At 43.4% G+C, this 22398-nt stretch overlaps 1 protein-coding gene across 2 annotated transcripts in view; it reads left to right on the forward strand.

Moving 5' to 3' along the window:
- GPR65 (G protein-coupled receptor 65) overlaps window positions 1–21101 on the forward strand; it is a 127051-nt gene extending 105950 nt beyond the window's left edge. The window contains exon 4 of one of the 2 annotated variants that reach the window (XR_006203995.1): window positions 21026–21101. The gene's annotated coding sequence lies outside the window, so the exon portion shown is untranslated. Of the gene's footprint in view, window positions 1–1904; window positions 2202–21025 lie in introns of those variants that run through there. The other variant, XR_006203991.1, reaches the window with a different exon arrangement.
- Window positions 21102–22398: the final 1297 nt, after the last annotated feature.

The raw sequence follows: 22398 nt of genomic DNA on the forward strand, positions 1-22398 counted from the left end.
CAGTTTGTTCTTCATGCAATGGGTGCTGGATCCTTTATAAAAACTTTCTTAGAGCATATTTTTTGGTTGAAGTGTTTTTCACTCACAATTTCTTCCAGAATGTTTTTTTCGTATTGCTTTTATCATTACAAGTCTACTTCAAACTTCTGCTAATTTTTGGTTGTCTGTTCCTGTGGACTAGAAGCTCTGAGCAGATGAGGAGGGCACATTGACTGTGAAGATCCAACTATATTTTCCAGAGAAGATCTTCCGATTTTCTGCCTGGATGCCAGTGTTCATAAACAGAATGGAGAAGGATGAAACTAGAAGTGGGGTCTCTGTTGTCCATAGACGTATTTCAACTAGACCCCCATATTTTCACTTTGGCACCCTGCCTTCAATTATGCCTGGCTGCTCCTGGTCCACGGACCCTTTTTCCCCCTTTATGGATAATAAGCTTAGTTTCTTTCCTGGGTGAAGGAAGAGTGGTTGCTCCACAAGTATGGAGTAAGAAGAGAGAATCTAGGGATCTCATCACTTCATAAACAGCATTCAACCCTTCTTTCTTATAGGAAATACACACTTCTAGAAGTCCCTGAACCACCACCCTCTTCCCAATTTCAGAGCTTTTTGAGGATTTTATAGTTAAACCAGGTTGGTTCTTCCTTTCCCTACTGGTATCTGATAAGTCAGCTACTCTGTACCCTTTTCATTTTCCAGTTTCAGAAATTTCTGGGTGAGTTAACTGAGCTGAGCTGCTTCCATCCCAAAGAGGCAAAGCTTCTTTGAAGCAAGAGGTATGTCCACCCAGGGTCTTTCCTATTTCCCTTTGAGATCATACTCTTTGTATGCAGGGCCCCCAAATTCCCTCTCCAAGGAGTCCGCAGGACATGCCTGGGACCTGCCAGGGTTTCCTCCTCCATCCATCCAGTAGGCTGAATCTCCAACGTGTACATCCTAGACCTGAGGGATGGTCAAGAGAGGGCTCTTGCAAGGGATGAGAATGGGGCTGGATGCATACTGCCATGCTCAAGTGTGTGCACCACTGCCCAAATTGCGCTGTCTGCAGTTATGTGGTAGGAATATACATTTATATGTTCAGTGTTGTCATTATGAGGGTATATTTGTCAAGGCAAGAGGATAAACTCTAACAGCTTGTTAGCTTGATTTATAACTTTTAAATATTTAAACATATGCCGTGACCTCTTACTCAGATTCTTACTCATGGGCCCCAGGTATTAGGGGTGGCATGCTCCTCATCTTTATAGATTTATGCCCCTTAAAGTCACTGTAAGTCTTTAGAGGTGTTGCAGGAAGGAGCAACATTAGACATGTGTGTCCAACCCACCATCTTGAACAAAAAGTGGTTCCCTGCTTCTCTCCCTTCCTGAGGCATTTCTCTCATGCCTGATGCTCCCACACAGGCAATAGCTCCTCATTCCTTTTTGGATCTTTCTTTTTTTTTTGTCTTTCTCAGCATCAGTGCTTCTCATCAAAGAAGGAGATTCATAAGGAATATTTATTCCAGTGTGCTTTTGTACAAGAATTCTTCTACAGCTCTCTCTCTCTTACACATATTTTCCCCCTCAGGTCAATTCAATTTCTTATGAAGTTTTTTAGGTCTTCTTATTTATTTTCACTCTATTTTATCATCCTTCCTCATTCATCTTTGAGTCCCATAGAGTATTTAGCATAATTCCTTGCTCAGAGTAGAAACCTAATGAATATTTGTTTGCAACCGCACTGCACTGAATTGTAAGCTCTTAAAAATCAATGCCAAGGGATGTTATTTTGAGATGTCACTGAATGGCTCCTCTTTGCTGATAGAAAACAAGGTGACACTGTAACCATACTATTTAAGGCATGATTATATTTTCATGCTTCCTTGCAAAGGAGTGGTTAATTGTACTGATTGGTTGTTTCAGAATTGTGTGGGATAGTGTCCGAAGCACATAATCAAAAGAGCTGAAATTCTGCCTCTGTATGGACTTATGATTCCTGGTGGTTAAGGACCACCCAAAAGAAAAATTTCTGAAGTTCTCCAAACGTAAACCTCTGCATATGTCCCTACTTATCACTACTCTGATTGAAGTGACATCAAGGCATACTGTATACCTCAGCCATGGGCTAGTGGGAACATAAAAGAAGCAAGCACTGTGAAATGAAAGGAACTGATTGTGTTGTAAGAATCAAGAGACCTCTAACAAGAGAAGAGAAGCCACAGCCAGCAGCTAAGACACAGCCCCTAGAGGAACATAATGAACACAGGGAAGATTTCAACCAGCATTAAATCCTGCTGGGAAAAAGCTCCCAGGAAGTATGACAATTGACATTCAGAAAGCCAGCAGGACAGTGAATCCAGGTGGTCTCCTGTTTGAAGGGGACTGCCCCAGTGAGTGTCTGAGGACATGCCAATCGTTGTCTACCCTCCCAGAAGAATTAAAATATCTGAGAAAATTATTAGCTGGCCAAGCAAGCCTCAGGGTCAGGGCAAGATTTTGATCCCAGCAAGGAGATGTGGGGAGCTCATCATGAGTCCAGGATGGTGTCTGTCTTCGGTGACCTTTGCCCTGGTTTGTTGGCCATTTGAGATATCCCTATTCACAAGACCTCACTAAAGGCCATGTGTTTTGACTTCCCTCTCATTCTTGGTTGTCTAAAACAAGAGTAACAGCCCTAACTCCCTGCCTTTAAAAGTAAAGGAGATGTATTAATTTGGGCCAAACAAGAGACATTTGCTGTAGGAATTTTCATCATCGGATAAAGTCAAATATAGGGATGAGTTGGCCAATCCTGTCTCTTAGAACCAAGGTTGAGTTTTCTGAAGAACAAGAAAAAAAACAACTGAATCCTCAATCAAGAAATTCCAATTACAAAAAAATGGAAGTTTCATCTTATGGTTCCTACAAAACCAGGGACTTCTCATCAAGATGCCCAATGACCTTCATCCACTGTCTTTACTGGGCACACATTGCTATGGTTCTTCCAAATGCTAAGTTTTTCTGTTTTGGGGATTCAGGAGAATATTTCCCATGCTTTTCCCATACCATCAAAAAAAAGTTTAACTCAATCTAAGAGCAATTTAAAATATTGTGTTAGTAATGAGAAATCTGACTAGCTCTAGAAGAAAAAATATAAAATCAACATAAGCCCGATTTTAGGGGTCGAATTTGAAATTAATGCAAACAAACAAACCAAAAAAAAAAAAAAAAAAAAACCAACCCTTTTAAACTAGAAGTTGGGTATTAGAAGCTGGCTTCTTTCAAAAAAAAAAAAAAAAAGACAACTTAAGCTCTAACGTCTTCTGTGTAATAGCGCCCTCTGGCTTTAGATTACTTAACAACGTATTTGGCTTTGAGCCTCAGGTTTTGTTGAAAGTCCATGACTGTGCTGGAAAGACAACCCAGGATTCCTCACATCTGAAACCCTGCTCATCTGTTTCTCCTGCATCTGCCTTCGCAAAGAGGAAGTATGACTCAAGCAATGCTTCGTCTTCTGTGTAAGAAAGGACTGTCAAAGAACAGTGCCAATAAGTCCTTGGGGATCTTAGCAATGCCTTACTATTCTTTGGAAAGTACTCTCTTGAGACTTTAACATGGAGCTGCCAGCATACACCAAGGAAAATGGTCTTCAGGTTGAGATATGGCCAACTAGAACAAATTGTGGGAAAGGAAGAGACCCATCCAAGACCATTAGCATAAATGATTATTGATCTGTCATTCATGAAGGAAGCTGTTGAGGCTTCCTTATTTCTTGTTTGTCTGTGCTTAATTTTAAGACTCCTAAAGTGACCTCTAAAAAGAAAGAAAATATTCTTGGTCAAATGAAACAAAACCTTGCTTGTTTTCGAGTCTTAATATGAATACAGATAATCAAAGAGTTTCTGGATTCTTCTTGGGGGTTTTAAATGGAAAGGGTCAAAAAAGTTCCCAAAGGCATCATTGGCTTTGGTTGTCCATAAGAGCTCAATCTGATCTTTTTGACCCTTCAATCTGAGTCTTCCCATAGAGAAATCAGGCTCAGCAAGAATTAGATTATTCATCCCAATGGAGAGTAAGGAAACCATGTAGGTCCATGGAGAAGGGCTAAAACCTATCTTGCAAAAAACTGCAGCCAGAGCCCAAAGAGTCTTCTCTTCGCTTTGGAGAGGACAGGATGGTCTGGTATCAGTCTTTCCATGATGCTCATTCCCTGGAAAGCATTATGTTTTTGTTTCCCTCAGGTGAATTCTTGCCTATCCTTAAATATCCAGTGTGGAGATGAACTACCACTATCTTGATAGATCTTTAGAATGAAGCCAATGTAGCTAAGGACAGTAAGTAAGCTTCATTGGTATATCTGAAATGCAGATTTTTTTTTTTTAAATCAGGCTTGTATATGGTTTGACTGGGTATGATATAATCAGGAAATGGTTTTGTTTTTTCCCACCAATGTTTGGGGCAGATTCATCATTTTCCAGTCAATTGCAACCATTAAAAAATAGCCCTGTCTTCAGAAATTAATAAACGCAATCCAGACCATTCTAAATCAAAACTGTAACCTTGCGTCCAAGTAAAACTTTCTTCACCAAGCTTGGGCTTGATTTCAGGTTTGGGAATCAGCATCTTGGGAGGGAGTCATTATCTGGCTCTCTCTCTTTGCAGTACCTCCTATTCCACCTCACTCTGCCCAGTGCCTGCTTCTGGGTTCTCCAAGCACAAGAGGAATGAAAGGCAAAAGATCAAAGGAATTTTTACTTAATTGGTGCTGTTTTCAGTGCTCTCTCTTGGCTCTTGAAGTGCCTCCATCATATAAATACTGGCTCTATTTTATGCGTAGCAGTTATGCGCATGTTGGAGACTACCTGGGGGACTAGCTGTGACACCATCCCCTAACCCAAACAATTCTTCCCCAGGCTGAAGCCCCATGACCCCATCAGGTCCTGCCTTGGCAGTATGCTTCTGAGGTCCCCTTACCCTCACAGATAGCCTTCTTAGACAGCATCCTTTCAAGACAACTTGAGCCTTGATCCTTTTACACATTTACCTGATGCCTTGGGGATACATTCTTGTCCCTCAGAACTGCAAGTACAGCCTGCTCAGCCCCTGAACTTGCCCTTCTCGCCCTCCTACTTTGAGTTTCCCCAGCCAACCTCTCATCTTTAGACTTCTTCAGGGGACACCTGTCAACCTTTCTAGAGAACTCTGTTCTTCTATAGGAAAGCTAATGAGTTTCTGAACCCCAGCTGGCATTCAGCCAGGGAATGTTGACATGGTCACCCCTTCTAGCAGACAACACCAAAGTCTGTGAGAAGTTCTGGTAGTTTTATTGGGCTCTCTTCTTTTGGCTAATGAATGAGAACAACATTCTCTCTTCTCCTCTCCTCTCCTTTCCTTTCCTCTCCTCTCCTCTCCTCTCTTTTCCTCTCCTATAGTCCCTTCTCTGAGGAGAAGACCCATAGCAGCTTTACTCCTGCAAACTCCCTTCAAAATAGTTCACCCAATAAATACCAACCTTCCAATTTATAAGAAAGAATTTGGGTGATAGGTACATGTGTCCAAAAAACGTGTCTGGTTTCTCTTTGGTACGTTCTGGATAAATGCAGAATTATTTATTTCACCCATTGCCCCCAACTTTAAGGCTTTACCTGAAATCCCAGTGCAGAGAGGAAAAAAAAAAAAAAAACAACTCTCTTTTCATAGGCCATTCACACAGATTCTGCCTTTTGGTGCATGAAGTATACCTCTACCAGGATAAAAAAAAAAAAAAAGTCACAAGATGAGGTGACAGGGCGAGGTGTTTGCTTCAAACAGTCACACACACACCCACACACACACCCCTTGCCATCTCTACTGCACTTCTCTTTGCCTAATGCCAAGGAGTCCTTAGCACTGACCCTCTGCTCAGAGTTCCGTATCTAGCCCCAGCCCTATGTACTTTGACCCTTCTACAGGAGGTTGACTATCTTTTTCCTAAAGGAACACCAACCAAATTTTCAAGGGGCTTTCGGACAACTGAATGAGTCTTCAAGCCTTTACTTCCATAAAGCACTGAAGCATCATATTAATGAAAACTGGTGACATACATGCAAAAAATTGAAAGTCCTTAACCAGCAGCATTTGCTAGCTCATTAAGCATGATATTTTGCCATTAACCCCAAAGAACATCATCAGAAGTAGTCAACCTAAGACATACCAAAAGATAAGAGATAAAATAGAACTTAGTGAATAGCACCTACTTTCATTTAACGCCCTTGTGATCTACTGAGAGGAAAACATTCACTACCCCTTGTGTTGGTGTGCCATCAAGGAATGAAATCTAACTAAATATCACTCCCCAAAAGAGAAGTAGACGGTTAATCTGCTCCAGGAAAAAGCCACACAGAGCATCCTAAAGCCAAACACAGATTGTTTCCAGAAACTCTGTTACATTGCCCACGGGTAACATAGAGAATCTGATAGGAAAAACACAAATATGCACATGCTTGAATTTTTTCACACATCAAAACTATTGAAAGTACAATGACAGTGGTATACCATAACCACAGTGTAAGGCAAATCTGACCTTCTCTCCAAGTTCCCAGCACGGACAAAACAAGGGCACATATGAATTACAAAATGTGGTCCATTCTGAACTCTCAGACAAGTACTGGGGGCCATGAGAAGGATGTGGTGAGCAGGAGGTTGGAGGGGAGCGGGGCCTCATCTGGGCATGCCTCTACGTGAGACACATTCCAGACTGGGCCAGCTCCCTGGGATTGGTGCCAGAAAGGATGAGAAGCGACTGAGATGGCAGGACACTTGGGCTGTGCCCGCCATCACCCAGAGCCTCCAGGGAGGCCAGCTTTACTCTGTCTGACCACTGGATGCACACCCCAGCTCTGTTCATCAGCTCACCCAGGGACTCCCCTGGCCTCACTGTCCCCATGAGCTCCAGGATCTTGACCCCAAATACCTTTCCAGGCCACTCTTGTTCCCTGTGTTCCATGTGTCAATGTATTTTATACATATGGACTTTGTAAGAAAGGCTTGTGAAGGCTCAAATTTATGGTACCCAATTTGGGTAGTCCAGTCAATTCCCCCTCACCATCCTATCCTCCTCCTCCTCCTCGAGTGCTGCCAGAACTGGGACCGTTCCCATCTGAGAGTGTCACCTCTGACCCATCCACATCCTTTAAAATGCTATTCCTTTCCCAGATCATTTCTAAGCTAAGTGGAGCTGATGTTCAAAATATTTAACAACTGGTATATGGTACGGGCACCAACCAATCAGAACGGATTCCAACGGTAAACAGTCAGCACAGGGGGGCTGATGGCTTTTCTTCTGTTGTTAGCCTTGGTGTTCTTCAAGAGCCCGGCAACTGTCTACAGTTAGAGCTAGCTAGACCCATCACCTCATTTTTAGAGCGGTAACAGCCTTGTCTCTGGGGAAACCAGAAGAGTCATGCCTGTATTTTTTGTTTTCTGGCTTTGAGGGTTGTCAGATCTTTTTTTTTTTTTTTTTTTTTTTTTTTCTGATATTTAGGTAACATCTCCCCACAAATAAATTTCTCTGTACCTAAAAATTTCAACAAGTGGTATTTTTCTGAAACAACCTCCCTTCCAAAGGACAAGCCCTTTCATGAACTGCTGGGAAGTTCTAAGGAGACCCATTACTCTGAACTAGGACTTCCTCTACATTCAGGGAATGAGGAAGAGCTACATTAGTCCTCATAAAGTGTCCTTCACCGCCCCAATGAGACTGTGCCAGCTGTTTTAGTCCTCTCCAAATAAGACAGACTGACTGGCCTCCGAAAGAGAAACCATATTAAATAAAGATTGCCAAATATAAATTCTATTTTAGCAGGCAAAGTAAGAAGTCATGATTAAGACACCAGCCATTTCCTGGAAATAAAAGCCCACCCGGAGGTGTTTGGGAGCCCAAAGTATCATCAACACCAGCTGGCAATTAATCTCCAGGGAAAGCTCTTCTTCAAGTGTCTCTGTTACAGGCTAAATATGCCCTAAATATAACTTAAATATAGATGTGCTATCTATTCCTCACATTCCCTGGGGCTGCCAGCATAAGACAGGGATCAACCCAGCAGCACTTGGCATCACAGGGTACCCAATGACAGAGCATACTGACTATATTAGCTCATCAGTAGCCCACATCGGCTGAACTGGTCTGGACTCTGCATATTTAAAAAACGCTAATTTCTCTTCCTTCAAAAAAATTCATGAATTTCTTAAGTGTTTTTTTTTTACTATTGAATTGGCATAGCAAAATATATTTTAAGTCGGAGCATTAATATTAGTTGCAAAACTGCAGTTATAATCCTCCCTGTTTTCACCATAATGTTTTTACCACTTTTGAAAGTTTTGGACTGAAATATATATATATATATACATATTTAGTCACGGTAGTCAAATAACCCAAAAGACCAAGGTCTGCCAATGGAGAGTAATTTATACTTAGAGTACAAGGTAAAATGGCCCTTATCAGAGGTCAAGGGCCTTTCTCAGTTAATTTAGCATTTTGTGGGCATCTCTGCCATGTGAGGCCAATATGGTCTGAAAGGAAAGCTTTTGGGTCAATTAAAAAATAAGAGTGAAAGAACAATCACATGACAGGAAGATTGGGCATGGTTTTGATTTCTTTAAAAATGCCCAAGTGCATAACCTGAGGCCAGTAAGGAAATGACCACACGGGACAAGAAACAAGAATGAAGCCAACCACCTCTGGAGTCTCAGAACATAGAGAGAAATGCCATTTCATATGGCATTTTGTTTGAATCAGTGGATCAAATGTTTTCAGACTTTATGAACCTGACACTGCTCCCAACAAGCTGTCCATACCTCTATGCTCAGAAAACATACCCACAGTTTAAAAAAAAAAAAAATGCTCTGGCCCTGAGTTTCAAATCTCACCCTAAAGGTAGTTACTATTCTTAAAACTCTTTTCCCCAGAAGTTACTCGTGTAGGCCATGTATACAATATTGTGCTCTGAATATTGACATCTTCTTCTGGAAGAGATTTAACTTTGGCTTTGAGACATACCATGGGTAAAGCTATAACCAGGAGCACAGTGTGGATCAGAGATAGGCTAGAGCAAGCTGGGGTCCAGGGCCACATGCCCCTGAGAAGGGTGGGCATATAGAGGCAAATCAAAGAGCATTTAGAACTGGAAACTGGGATTCAAAGGCTTAGTTCTCTTAAGTCAAGGCTCTGGATCCAGATCTCAGACCACTGCCAGACTGTCACATGCATAAGGTACAGGCAGAAAAGGATTCCCTGAATGAGGTGCGTCTACAGGAATCTAGGTAAAAAAGCACACAATTGTGGATCCAAAGATAGCCTCCTGACGTCCATTGTCTCCAGGAGGGATCCTGAGCAGAGACGTGCAGCAAGAGTCAGGGACATCCTGGTGTCAGATGCACAGAGGATTTCCAAGTTTGATTGGGTAAACCCTGACAAGTCTTCCTTTTGTTACTGCTCAACTTTGTTGTCCATCTTTGCAACAACACTAAGCATGCATTTGTGCATGACTGTTTATAGATGGCCTAATTCTTCACCAGAAAAGCTCACAGTTTCCCAGAACATTAGCATAAATAACCTCTCAGTTCATCTGGACCCCTTCCCCAGTTGTCCATTTTCCCTGACACAGCTGGGTCTATCCAAGGCCAGTACCTCACCCTAGTCTAGCTCCAAACCAAGGCTGGCCTGAGGAAAGAAATGGTTGAGTTGCTTCAGTCCTCCCCTCTTGCCCCTTCTGACTCCACCACCCATCTGGCAGGGCTTAGCTTTAAATTTCTTGCCTGTAGACTGACAGGGGATCGGGGCCTATCCATGATGTTAAACATACAGCCTTACACCTGGGATCCCCTTGGCTGTCATCTTGACCTCTAAACCCCAGGACTGATCCCTGAGCTCCCACACATCCCCTCAGGGAAGCCCACTGCATCTTATGTGTCCATTGCAATAACAGGGAAATCAGGCTTCTTGCGGCCACGGGTTCACAAACCCAGATCTCTGTGTGCCCCACATCATAAAATTGGGTTTCTTCCCTGTACCCTGTGTTCTGAGGTCCCGTTCTGATTCTCCAGTCTCATTCTCCAGATTTGCTGTTCTTATTTTCCAATCCCCCAACTGGCACAAGCCAGGGACCTAACCACTGCCAAGTCAGGGCAGTACAGCCCAGTAGCAGGTGCCCTCTGCCGGAAAGTGGATCTCCACTCCATTCCCCTAGCACTCTGTTGGGCCAGATCCAGATATAGAAACCCTCTCTTTGGGACACCTGTCCTGATTCTCCCCACCCCAGCAAGGTGAGGAGCTTTGCCCCAACATTACACAGCTTCCACGTAGTTTGTCTCTAGGATGGTGTTTTTGTATTCCATTGTCATTCTGCTTCAACTTGAGTGTCATGTCTAGTAGACCTCCTTATAGGATGGGATAAAATTTTAACCATTTTTATGTAGCCTTAGTGTAAATCTAGTGCCTAGCACAGAGAAGGAACAAAATACATGTCAATTGAAAGAACTTTGGATGGATGAATAAGAAAAATGAATGAGCTTTCTTAATAATAATAGCCAGTCTGTCTGGACCCTGAATTTCTACCTTCATGATGAGAATTTGCTGGGCCTCCCAGAAAAGCTCTGCCCACCTAACTGAAGCTCAAGTTATGGGAATCTGTTTCTGGGCTTAGTGCCCCAGAATCTACCCCGCCCTCCTGGTGATGTTGGTGATTAAGATGTCCAGCACAACCTCAGCCCTTCTGATCACTCCCTGCACTGATCATGTCTCCCAGAAAGCCAGTTGTCTGGTGGTGCTAACTAATTCTGACATGTAACACAGCACCCTTTTAAGTAGTGGTATAAATGGGTACCATTTTTGGAATGGCATTGACACGTGTCTCCTTAAATAATATTCCAATAGTAATGACTCTTGTTTCACAAACAACCAAAATTCACAGGCTGTGGAAGGGAAGAGAGGAAGATCAAGGAGGGGCATTTTATAATTTACCCCAATAGCAAGTGCCAAAAACCTCTTCAAATTTTTAATCATTGAACACCAACAACATGTAGGGAACTTGCATTTAACTGTCAGTGTAGACAGGGTTTGGAGTATTGTGTGTAGTTTGTCCCAGCACCTCATGAGAGTAAACAGATAAATAATCAGGGAACTGAGATCAGAAGAACCCATTTCACTGGGAGGAGATTTGGAAGGGCACTAGAGCCAGAGCAGTCTAACCCACAATGTTAGACTTTCCAAAACAGTCCTGATTTCAAATATTCAGTCCTGTTGTACAACCAAATAATATTTCAACACTTTCTCATCTAATCAGCATCTCCTGAATCATCTCTTACACACAAGAGTCCCTATGTCTTGATTTGAGGGTTAAGGAGAAAATGGTACCCACTGATAGTTCCCAGTAGAGATATCCTCTAACTTTGGGCCTTTTATAGCTATAGCTGCACTCTCCACGTAAAGTCCTAGATAGTTCACTAGATAGTTCCTTGTTTCTCAGGAAAGGAAACTATGTACATGGTTCAATGAAATGACAATGAACAAATAGCATACGTGCGTGATATTTGAGAGAGGGGTGGAATCTCTTAACTTAGCCTTGGATTTGATTTTCAGCCATTTGTTCTGCAGGAGGAGTTAGATGGACAAAAATTATGTCTCCTCCCCAAGGCCCTGTTTGTCAATCCCGCATCACAAAAGGACAATTAGGGGTTGCTGTTGATGTTGGCCCTTCCTGGTCAATACAGGGTAGTTTTCAGGCAGGAGTTATCACTGTCTCTAAGAACTGGACATCTTACTAAACTAAACCAAATCCTGTTTGGGTGGCAAATTAAACAGCCAGTTGCCCTGGGGGGAATGGGAAGAAAGGTAGGAGGACCTGACTTTTGAGTGGTAGGTTATGAAATAGTAGGAAAAGCAATGCTACTGCAGAGGAAGGCTGGCCATAGATGCAGAAGTGGACAAGGCCACAAAGAAGAAAAACAAAACCAAAACTCCACAGCCCCTCACTTTACTCTCCTCTGTATAGGTAGAGTGACCACTGCTGAGGCCGTGCCGGCAAGGTGCACACACACTATGTCAAAAGACATTTCAGCTCCAGCCATGGGGTGTAGTGAGTGATGCAAGAGGCAGTATCCAGGCTGTGCAATCTGAGGCCTGAGGAAGGAGGGAGACCTCTTGCAGAAAGGGTCATAAAGACTGCTGTGTTGGAAAGTCCATTTTCCTATTTGTCAAGGACTCGCCCAAGGTCATGTTGAACTGCAGTCTTGAGTCACCAGTTCCATGAAATTTCCCAAGTGGCCTATTCAATAAGCGGCACACTCACCACCAAGCCACTGGCCTCTCTGGGGGCAAAGGTAATAAATCCAACAGAAAACCTAACACAGGATTTGCAGGCTCCTCAGACATGGGCAGAGCTGGGAGCTGGGTGCACACTCCTCCAGCCCCTATACACTTCTTCCTCTCACTCACCCGCTCTCAATGCCAAGGGAAGAAAACAATTTCTATCTAAAAAAAACAACCAGAAGTTTCTACCGCTTCTGCTTTCTGGGAAGTAGCGTGATCCATCTCCCCATAGACAGTTTTTCTGTTGAGATATCAGTTTGATGGGCCCTTGGGATGTGAGACGTGAGCTGGTCTGGATGGGTGAGGATTAAGCCAAACAAAGCTAAATTACTTTGCTCAATAAAGCAACCAGAATCTTGGAGCTGTCTGCAGATGCCGCAGTGAAGGGCCTGGGATCTTGGAAGAAATGGGGAGGTAGTAATAAGGTTAGTTAGCAGCAATGGTGGGGGAGACCTAGGGAGAGAGGAGACCTATAAAAACAGCCCCGCAGCCAGGGATGGCTAATGAATCATGTCACATACTAGTCCATGCGGTGCTAAAATCTCTCCCACTAACCCCAAGCCTTCAGGTACACAGAAAAGTAGCACTGTTTCATTCTGGGGTGACCGGGGCAAAAAAAAAAAAAAAAAGAGAAGAAAAAAAACAGTTAAAAGATACTAAGGAAAGTGAAAGAAAGAATGTGGCCAGATCAGGAAAAATGGAGAAAGGAAAGAGCTAGAGAAACTCCAGGCTTACGGAAAATCCTTAGATGGGCTTGGGAAGGCACTAGACCCTGGAATGGGGGTGATGTGGTCACCAGAGGAGAGAGTCCTTGACCTGGGAAGCAGGATGACCCAGGGCCTGAGTTACAAAGAAGCAGACTCAGGGTCGGCTCTCTCCCCACCTGTCTCACCGGGACCTTCTCTCACCACATCACCTCTTCTGCCTCAGGGCAGCCAGTTATGCTCAAGCTTAGCCAGAGGGCTGCTCTGGTCACCCCATTTCTCCCAACCCAAGTTCGCTTCCCTGGTGGGCACTAGCACTTGACCTCCTTCCTTTCCTCACATCCTCCTTCTCTGGGGCACGTCCATCAGGATCCTGAGCTGGACTTTCCAGTCTCGCGGGAGAATATACCCTCTTTCCCCTTCCTCCATCATTCCACAATGCCCCGTAACCAATCAGAACCGGAGCAGAAAACCCGGAGGGCTCATCTCCACAGCTTTCCTGTTCTCTGGAATTCAATCATGAAGACATTGACATCTTCCCCCAGACTTAGTAAATGGTGAAAACACAAAAGAAGGTCAATCATAAAATGTCTAATGACAATTTTCTTTTAAAGTTTGTGGGGAAACGTTACAGAAACTATCATCTGTTTTAGTCATTCTAAAGCTCCATCCCAAATATTTGGCAGTGAGGCTGCTAGTGACTGCAGAGGACCAACTGAGACTGAAAGTCACCAATCCAAAGCCCTTTTTATTACTTTTTCACAGGAAATATATACTACTTTTATTTCTGAAGTCTTGATACATTTTTTCACTAGCCTACGTAGCTGCTATATTCTGAATTAGTCCCCTAAGGTTGTCGTTATTTCTAAATATTCTGATCCACTTCTGCAGAGGAGATCCCACGGGATTCAGGGCAGAAAATATGGTAATAAGTGTCAGAAAAAACTGAAAGCCAACGTTGCTATGCGTAAAATCTGATTTTTGTCTCCAGAATGTCCATTTGCTTCTCTCAACCCCACAGCACCGCATACTATTTTTACTTCCTTAGGACACAGAAGCAATATGAGAGTGTGCAAAAACCACAAACTTTCTGGGGCCAGAAAGACTGGGACTTTGCCACTTACTAGCCGTGTCTACCTAGGGCAAGCCCATAGATTTTTCTCTGGACATAGGTTTCTGCGTCTGTAAAATGGAAATAAGTTTTCTACCTGGCCAAGTTCTTACAAGAGTTCAATTATATAATTCATGTCAAAGAGCAGAGCTGAGTGTGAAGCAGAGAGTGGGTCCTCAGTGAAAGTGACTGCCCACCACCTTTCTCCTTCCTTTCAGCTGTCCAGACTGCTTCCCTTTATCCTTTGACATGAGCATCATTTCTTAATTTGGGGGAGAGAGTGGGTAGGAATCAGCTTTGCTTTTCTCTTTTTGTGTCCACAATGTCACATTCACCTCCACCCTTGGATACCAGTGTAAGCAGATGACTCCAGACCTCCTTATCTTCTAGCAAATGGGAAGGTGTGGGTGTCAACATCCAGCAATACGTCCTATAACGCTTGGGACCCCATGAGTTCTGATGTCAGTGGAGTTTCCTGGCTTCAAGCCACCGTGAGGCTTTGTCTGTCTCAGCTGAGCTGGATCAGTATCTCCTCCTGGAAGGAGAGTGAGTTCACCAAAATACCAAATCCTTTCTTTAATCATCTGGCAGTAAGCCTTCTGGCGGGCCAAGGGGGAACACAGCTTTAGACCTTTGTGCCACCTTGAGAAATTTAAGAGGTCGTGAAAACTGGGAGAGTGAAACTGTGTAAGTCAACCAATCACACAATGGAGGAATCCTGGACTGGGTTTGTCTTAGGTGAACATGTCACAAATTAACATCAGAAAGGAAATGCTCTGTGCAGGGAGCGCAAGTAAGTCAAGTCTGCAAGTACTAATTGAACACTGGCTTTTTCTTGGGCCCAGGTGGGTATGAAAATGAAACAAGTGTCCGTCCTTGTGGAGTTCCTATCTGTCCTAAGGCGGAAGCCCGGGAACCCAAGGGACAGCGGGAAGCTGGGAGGCTGGGGCTCCAGGCAGGGGCAAGGCCTAGGACAGGCTGCCAACTAGGCCCGGGAGCAAAGAGCTGACCCCAAAGATGATGGAGACCCACAGGGGAAAGCAGCAGCCAGAAGCACCACTTGCTGCTTTAGAAGCCATGTGAAGATCAGGAACTCCGCTACTAGCCGTCAGGTTCACATTTTAGGGGAGTGGAGAACACATGTCCGTAGTTGTTCTCTGTAACACCAATCCCATGACCTTCAGAAAATAAGGGAGAGGCAATTTTTCTGACTCCTTTTAACCAGGAAGAGTTTCTGGAGGGAATAGAAGCGTAGGTGTCCCCCACCTAAAGCTTTGAGTGGAGAGCATTCCAAATAATTTGGGTAAACTGACGTCTGGATGATTCAGATGATGCCCATGTTGTCAAAGTCAGCAGGTTAACCACGGTTAACCATCTGCCTGTACTTTGGTCCATTGTGAGTCCAGAAAACCCCACTTGAACAGCTCTTGCTCCAATGTGTTCAGGCAGTAGGGAAGGAGGTCTGGCCTTGCCCCCACCCCCGGAAGTACCGCTATTAGATGTGACGTTGGGGCGTCTCTGTACATCTCTAAGATCAGAAGAGTACACCAGAGAAATAGGAAGCTCTCTTTTATTCCCAACGTTTATTATCTGTCTGCATTTGCATGGGGGAAAGTACAGCTGGAGAGCGATTCACACTCACAGAAATAGTTATCGGCAAGTACTGTCCATTAAGAAAAGGGGTGAGGAGGAAGCAGTAAGGAGAGGACCCCAAGTGCTCTGCTAGAGGGGAAGGCCGCCAGCAGAGGCCTGGATACAGGAGGTAGGGAGCATCTCAAATGCAGATACTAATTTCTTACACCCACTGAATACCGGTGCTCACAAGAAGGGGAGAGTTTGAGGTTGTCAACACTTGGAAGACAGAAAAGAATTTCCCTCTCCCTAAACCCAAAGGGCCTCTAGTTTTCTTGACTGGGCCTCTGGATTCTTCTCTTCCTCCATTATCTATAGTGATTGTCTATGCTCTCAACATTAATTCCCTCCTCCCTCACTCCCTTAGAGTATAGAGGCCCTAGCCATCCATCCATATAGGACAATCCATTCATCTTGTCAAGAGCTATTCCCCATCCTACCCATAGCAAGCACCACCACAAGACTTGACAGGGTTGCCGGGGCGGGGGGGGGGGGGGGGGGGGGGGAATGGCCCTATGTTCCCGCTCTTATAAGGGAGCCTCTGCTAGTAAGGTTTCCCAATTAACTGCCCCTATGCCCACCTTTCCCAAAGAAGGCAGAAATTCCTTATGGAAGTGTGTGGTCCTTTATAGGTTTGCGTCTGGCAGGACATATAGGTATGTTCTACATACAGGTTAGGTATGTTAGTCCATTACACTGGGCAGCTACTTTGCATAAGGACTCAGTACCAGGCACTACTGGGAACACTAGGAAATAAATAGCATGGCCCTGTTTATTAGAGTCTTACAGTTTAGCTCTGCAGATTTACACTGGGTTATGAAATACTCATGGGCAAATTTGCCCCTACACAAATTGTTTCCAAAGACACCCACAAAAATTTAAGAGGCATGTAAAATTATATATGGCTTAAGTAACTACAAAGTAGTGTTGAGCATATATTATAGAAAATCAAGGAGAGAGAGGAGGGAAGGAGGGATAGGAGAAGAGGAGACTTTTGCTTCCAGCTCCATGTTTCTGAATCTGGTTTCTTTCTTCATCAGCTCACACTATTGCCATATTTTGTGCCTTATTCCCTTTCTGCCTGCCCACATGCATCCTATTACATTTTCATTGTGATTGGAGACTACAGTTGAAGCGAAGGGTACAAGTCTTTCTGAGGACAAGAGAGAGAAAACACGGAGATTCTAATTCATTTTGTGGCCAGCCATGGCCGATTCAAAAGATGTAGAATCCATTCCCACCTTTATGACTTCAGTGTGATTTGTGAGGCTTTTAAGTGGCTTCTGTGAAAAGCAAAAGAAATATATTCTAAAGCTTTTTTTTTTTTTTTGTCAACTTACGGGAAATCTGACTTGTACATGGAAAAAGGTTATTGCTCTTCTTGGGGATGTGTCCCTACACATAGGCATATAACCAAGTATGCACAGATAAACACGCAATCAAGCCTCTGAGGAATACCAGCCAAGAGACTCCCACTTGTGGCAGTAAGCTTCATGAGCTGGGAAGTCCAGAAGGCTGCATGACTACACGGAGGACTGAATCTTGAGTAAGGATGGGTGGGATTTACAAGGGGAAGAAAAAAGAAGGAGGGTCCTATTGGAGGAGGAAGCCTGTCAAGGATTTCCCCAGACCCATAGGAGCTAGTCTCCCCGTTATGAATGGACCCATGGATTGCAAGATTATTGTAGGGAAGCATCATGAAATAAGAGCGGACAGGGGTGGGGTCATGATGTGCCGGGCCATGTACTTTGAAGTTCTCCACTGGGAAGTTAGCAACCACATTCGTGTGTCCAGCTGGGGAGATTCATGATACCAGCTCTGCTTCTGGAAGGTTATCTGGCATATCCTAAAAGTCATAAAGTCGCAAACTTTCAGATCACCTATATAAGCCATCGTCCAAAATAAACGCGGGCAACAAGAAGGGCGGCTCATTTTTACAAACCGAGATAGGGAAGAACGAATGCTTTTTCTCCTCAGCTAGTTTGTCTCCCTACTCCGTATCAACTTACATAATTTAGACTTTGCATATGCATCCATCAGGTACTTCAAGAAGCAGATGGAAAGCAGATGGAGGTTGAGACATCTGAGAATCTTGGTAACAAGAAAACGTCTGGAGCCCCAAATCATTTCCAAAAATGATAGATGGAGTCAAGTGTATGCAACTTTACATGTGTAGTCATAACAAGTTACAAAAACAAGAAACCAAATTGCCATTCAGTCATATGATTTCCCAGGAGAAATGAATTTAGTGAAATGCAATGCTCCTGGGACTAAGAGGCTTTTTTTCTCTTCTTGTTCCTCATTTTAATTAGACCCATACCTATTGTTATCCCCATTTCTTGGAGAAATCTAAACTGCATAGGGTGCAGCCATGAAACATCATAGCAAAGGGTATTTATTAATGTGAGAAAATGTAATGCATTGCTAAATGCAAAGGCAGGCAAAGTATGTTACCATGGTAACATTTTTATTAAAACAATATAGGGGCACCTGGGTGGCTCAGTCAGTTAAGCATCTGACTTTGGCTCAAGTCATAATCTCACAGTTCGTGGGTTCGAGCCCCACGTCAGGCTCTGTGCTGACAGCTCAGAGCCCGCTTCAGATTCTATGTCTCTCTGCCCCTCGCCCACTTGTGCTCTGTCTCTGTCTCTCTCAAAAAAAAAACATTAACAAAAAATTTTTAAAAACAATATAAATATTATATGCGTTATATGTATTTGTAGATAAATCTGGGAGAGGGAGAAGCTAAATATAAACTAAACTATATTATTTTTGCACAGACATGACTGCAGGTGTTTTGTTACTTTTCTTCCCCCTGATGCTACTCAAATTTAATATTGAGCATGTGTTTTTAAACTAATGAAGAACTGTTCTTTCTTGAAATTGTGTAAGTATGTGTGATAAGACCTGAGGTTTGTAATTTTGATTTGTGGAGATTCCTCAGTCTTTTGCCCTTCTCTTTGTAAGCAATTTGACAATAGAGAGAGATAAAAGAAGTCCCTCATTGATTTAAACCTGTTACCAGTCCCCCATTACTGCCAGTGTGGGCATTTGAGGGAACATGTCTCTGAGAGACAAAGAATCCAGGTATATTTGCACGTAATTCAACTCATCAACCTGGAGTGGAGAGGGGAGTGATGGATGCCCATGAAATGAACATGGATGTTTCAAAAGGATGACAAATGATCGTTCAAAATATTCAATCCAAGGTTTTTGTATGTGTTCACATACCCCCAAACACTTAGTCACTAACAAAGACTATCTGAGTTTATGGCCACCAAAGTGATGTGGGTTTCATTTAAGAGACGGATCACTGTGTCCTCACCCTCTGAATCATAAGCGTCACAATCAGTGCATCACACCACATTACAGTGCAGTACAGAAGAGAAAGGCTTCTTGCTGAAAGACTGTTCTAGTTCCATCCCAGGTCATCACTTACCCAAGCCTCAGGAGGAGACCACAGACAGATAATGTCCTGCCTATAGCCAGAATGCCACAAAACACACTAATGTTATTTCTCTTAATAGTTTCCCGACACTGCTGTCCAAAATGAATGTGCTAATATGTAATTAATAAGAGTTATCAAAACAGGTTTATCCTTCATATCCTGAAAACCCATTGGTAATTACCATTCTTAGGCTGCATTTGGCATCTATAAATCTTAGGATGGAAGCCAGAGCTGTCATATATTTTTTCTACCTACATGTTTTTCTTTTCTCAGAATGGAGTGACATCCAAGCACTTCACAAGAGATTGGCAGCAAGATGGCAGACTGGGACACCAAGCAGATGGGACAAATTCCCATAATTCCAGTACCTCCAAGAGGGCTTTCTGTTGTCCTTCAACAGATTTCCAATGGTCCCCATTTCTCTCCCTCTCTGAACTAAAAAAAAACAAAAACCAAAGACCAACAGGCTCTGAAGCAGACTAACTCTGGCAGTCATGAATCAGACAGGGTGAAAGAAAAAAAATGCTATCTGGGCCAATGGGTTTCTAACATGCCATCTCAGTCAGCACTTTCTGTGCTTTAACATGTGTATGAATCACCTGAGTATATATATATTCATAAAATGCATATTCTTAGGTCTGGGCTGGGGTTAGGATTGGGGATTTCTAAGGAACTCCTACACAATGTCCCCGACGTGACTGGACCATGGTCTATATTTTGGATAGCAAGAACCTTGACCATTCTGGCCTTGGCATCTTCTGGGTCCTATTGATTGAAAAAACTCACTAAAGTCAAATTTGCCTGATGGTGGTCCAACGTAAGCAAAATTTAACGTGGTGGTAAAGAGCTCACCCCTGACCAGGGTATATTATGAAGGAATTCCAGTACTTTCATGCCCTGAATATTCAGCAAAATGTGGAAGGAAAAGGGAAGAGAGCACAAGAGAGACAGGAAGTGACATATAGTAGAGGGCATATCCCAGGTCCTTCCAGAAGCTAAAAGGGCTAAAAAAAAAAAATTAGATTCCATATTCTCACCATATTGAAACCAAAGGAAAACCAGGTACCAAAACCACTCCAGAAACAGAACCAGAACAAAACTAAAACAGAGCCATTGATTTTTTTCAAACTACTTTCTCTTGGAATCCAAAATGTTGGGAAAAAGAGGAAGGGTTTTCAGGAGGAGAAAAGGAGATTATATTGCCAATGCCTCTGTAGTTGATTAATGCCTGCTGAAGGCATTAGGAAACCAGTAACTAGACTCTCTCTGCATTCAACACTAAAAATGCAATTATAAACCACAGGGCAGATTCATTCAACAGGTCACAGTAACAAGACTCCTTTGTTCCTAATTTCTAGTGTTATATGATTACAGGACATACATGAATTAAGGATGCCTAGGGAGGATACATTTACTTCCTTTCTAATGAAGTATTTGCACCTACTCTTGAACCTATCAAAGATGCCCATTCCTTTGTAATATCTACTTAAATAAAATAGATAAAAGTATACAGGTATGCTCAGATACCCTTACACCATAGCTCATCAAGGTTACAAGAGATCATACCCCACACTCTCAGACCACAGTGGACACTGAGGCCCACATGACTTGTCCTTCCAGTTGAGGGAACATTCTACCATACCAGAAAGGGAAAGTTATTTATGGAAGAATCACAGAAGCTCCATGGTGTCTGGATTTGGATTCCACTTGGCCCAAATTCAGAACTCATTTACAATTCCTCTGCCTTCTCAATTTGCAAGCTTTGAGGAAAGAGCAAACGGCCAAAAGGGGAAATTTTAGCAAAAACATATACTTCCTCTGCAGTGACTGCTTACAGGAAACAGCAGATTCCCTGAAAAAAGTGCAGAACCTGAGAATCCAGCAACGAATCACAGTCCCAGCGACAGGATGGGGGTCAAACCACACAACAACAACTCTATGACAGGTAGGAAGCCAACTTCTGTCACCTACGTGAAAGATTGTGCTTGCCCTTGAAGGATATTCTTTCTGTTGTCCCAGACAACCATAGCCAGAAGCAAAACCTTGGACCTGCCCAGCTGGACAAGAACCTAAGAATTAAGATAAAGGAAAATATCCTCACATGTGAAAAGTCTGTAAACTTCCTGTAATTGTCAGGGTGACCTTTTTTAAAAGTTACTCAATGTTATAAAAGGAAGAGAAGAGAGAAAGACAAAGGGACTCATACTCAGAATCCCTAAATGCAAGGGGGAAAGGAAAGTGTTTTGAACGCCCTTGCCCCTCACTACCAAAGATTTCTTGGACAAGTGGATTTCTCCATTAAGGTGCAGACAAGTGTGGTTATGGTACTGGCTTGAACAATAAGCAAGCTTAATAAAGGTATGCTGGAAAAGCCTGAACTCTATCCCTCCAACAGCCAGACCCTCTGTGTGGGCCTTGCCAACCCCTAAAATGTTTGAAATGTTTGAAATGTTAAATCCCAAGTTCTGGCCGCCATCTCCCACTGTCCATCCAACTCTTAATTCTTCCCTGGTCTATACCAGCTCTTCAGTCTCATTGACCCTGTACTCCTCTTCTTCCCTCCCAGCCACACCTCTCTCGGTGGCTTCTCTTCCTATTCTGGAAAGACTCATAGTGAGATTCACAGTGAATCCTTCCCAACCCCTCCTGACATCCTCAATGCCCTAGCCCCTTCTTATCTTCCAGCCCCACCACTGTCCCGTATCCAACTTTGGACCAGTCCAAACATTCTCCCCCTCTTTGCTTCCTACCCCTGTGCTGTTGAGCACTGCTTGAGAAAGTCACCATCCAGGATCTGCAGCTTCTCTTGGGATCTCAGTGTCCCAGGCAACCTTTTCATATCCCACCACAGCTATTCCAAACCCTCATCACTTTTACCAAATCCCCATCACATCCCCAGCTTCCTGCCCTCAGCAGACATTCTGTCTTCCTACTTCAGAGAAGGAAAGTAAAGCCCTCAAAAGGGTCAGGCAAGATTCCCTGCACCTATGAATGTATCCAAATCCGCGTCCACCCTCACTCCATTTCCTTCAAGGAATGTAATCTATCCTCATGTTTGAGGCTAGCCCACCACCAAAGCTCTCCACATCCAGCCTCTCTCCCCTTTTTCTGACCCGAGACCCTGCCTCTCCCCAGAGCTTCCTCTCTCCTGGTATTCTCAAACTCTCTCAACAGGTACCCTCTGTACAGCTTTAAAC

The sequence above is a fragment of the Panthera leo genome, chromosome B3 (genome assembly GCF_018350215.1).
Source record: "Panthera leo isolate Ple1 chromosome B3, P.leo_Ple1_pat1.1, whole genome shotgun sequence".
Taxonomy (NCBI): domain Eukaryota; kingdom Metazoa; phylum Chordata; class Mammalia; order Carnivora; family Felidae; genus Panthera; species Panthera leo.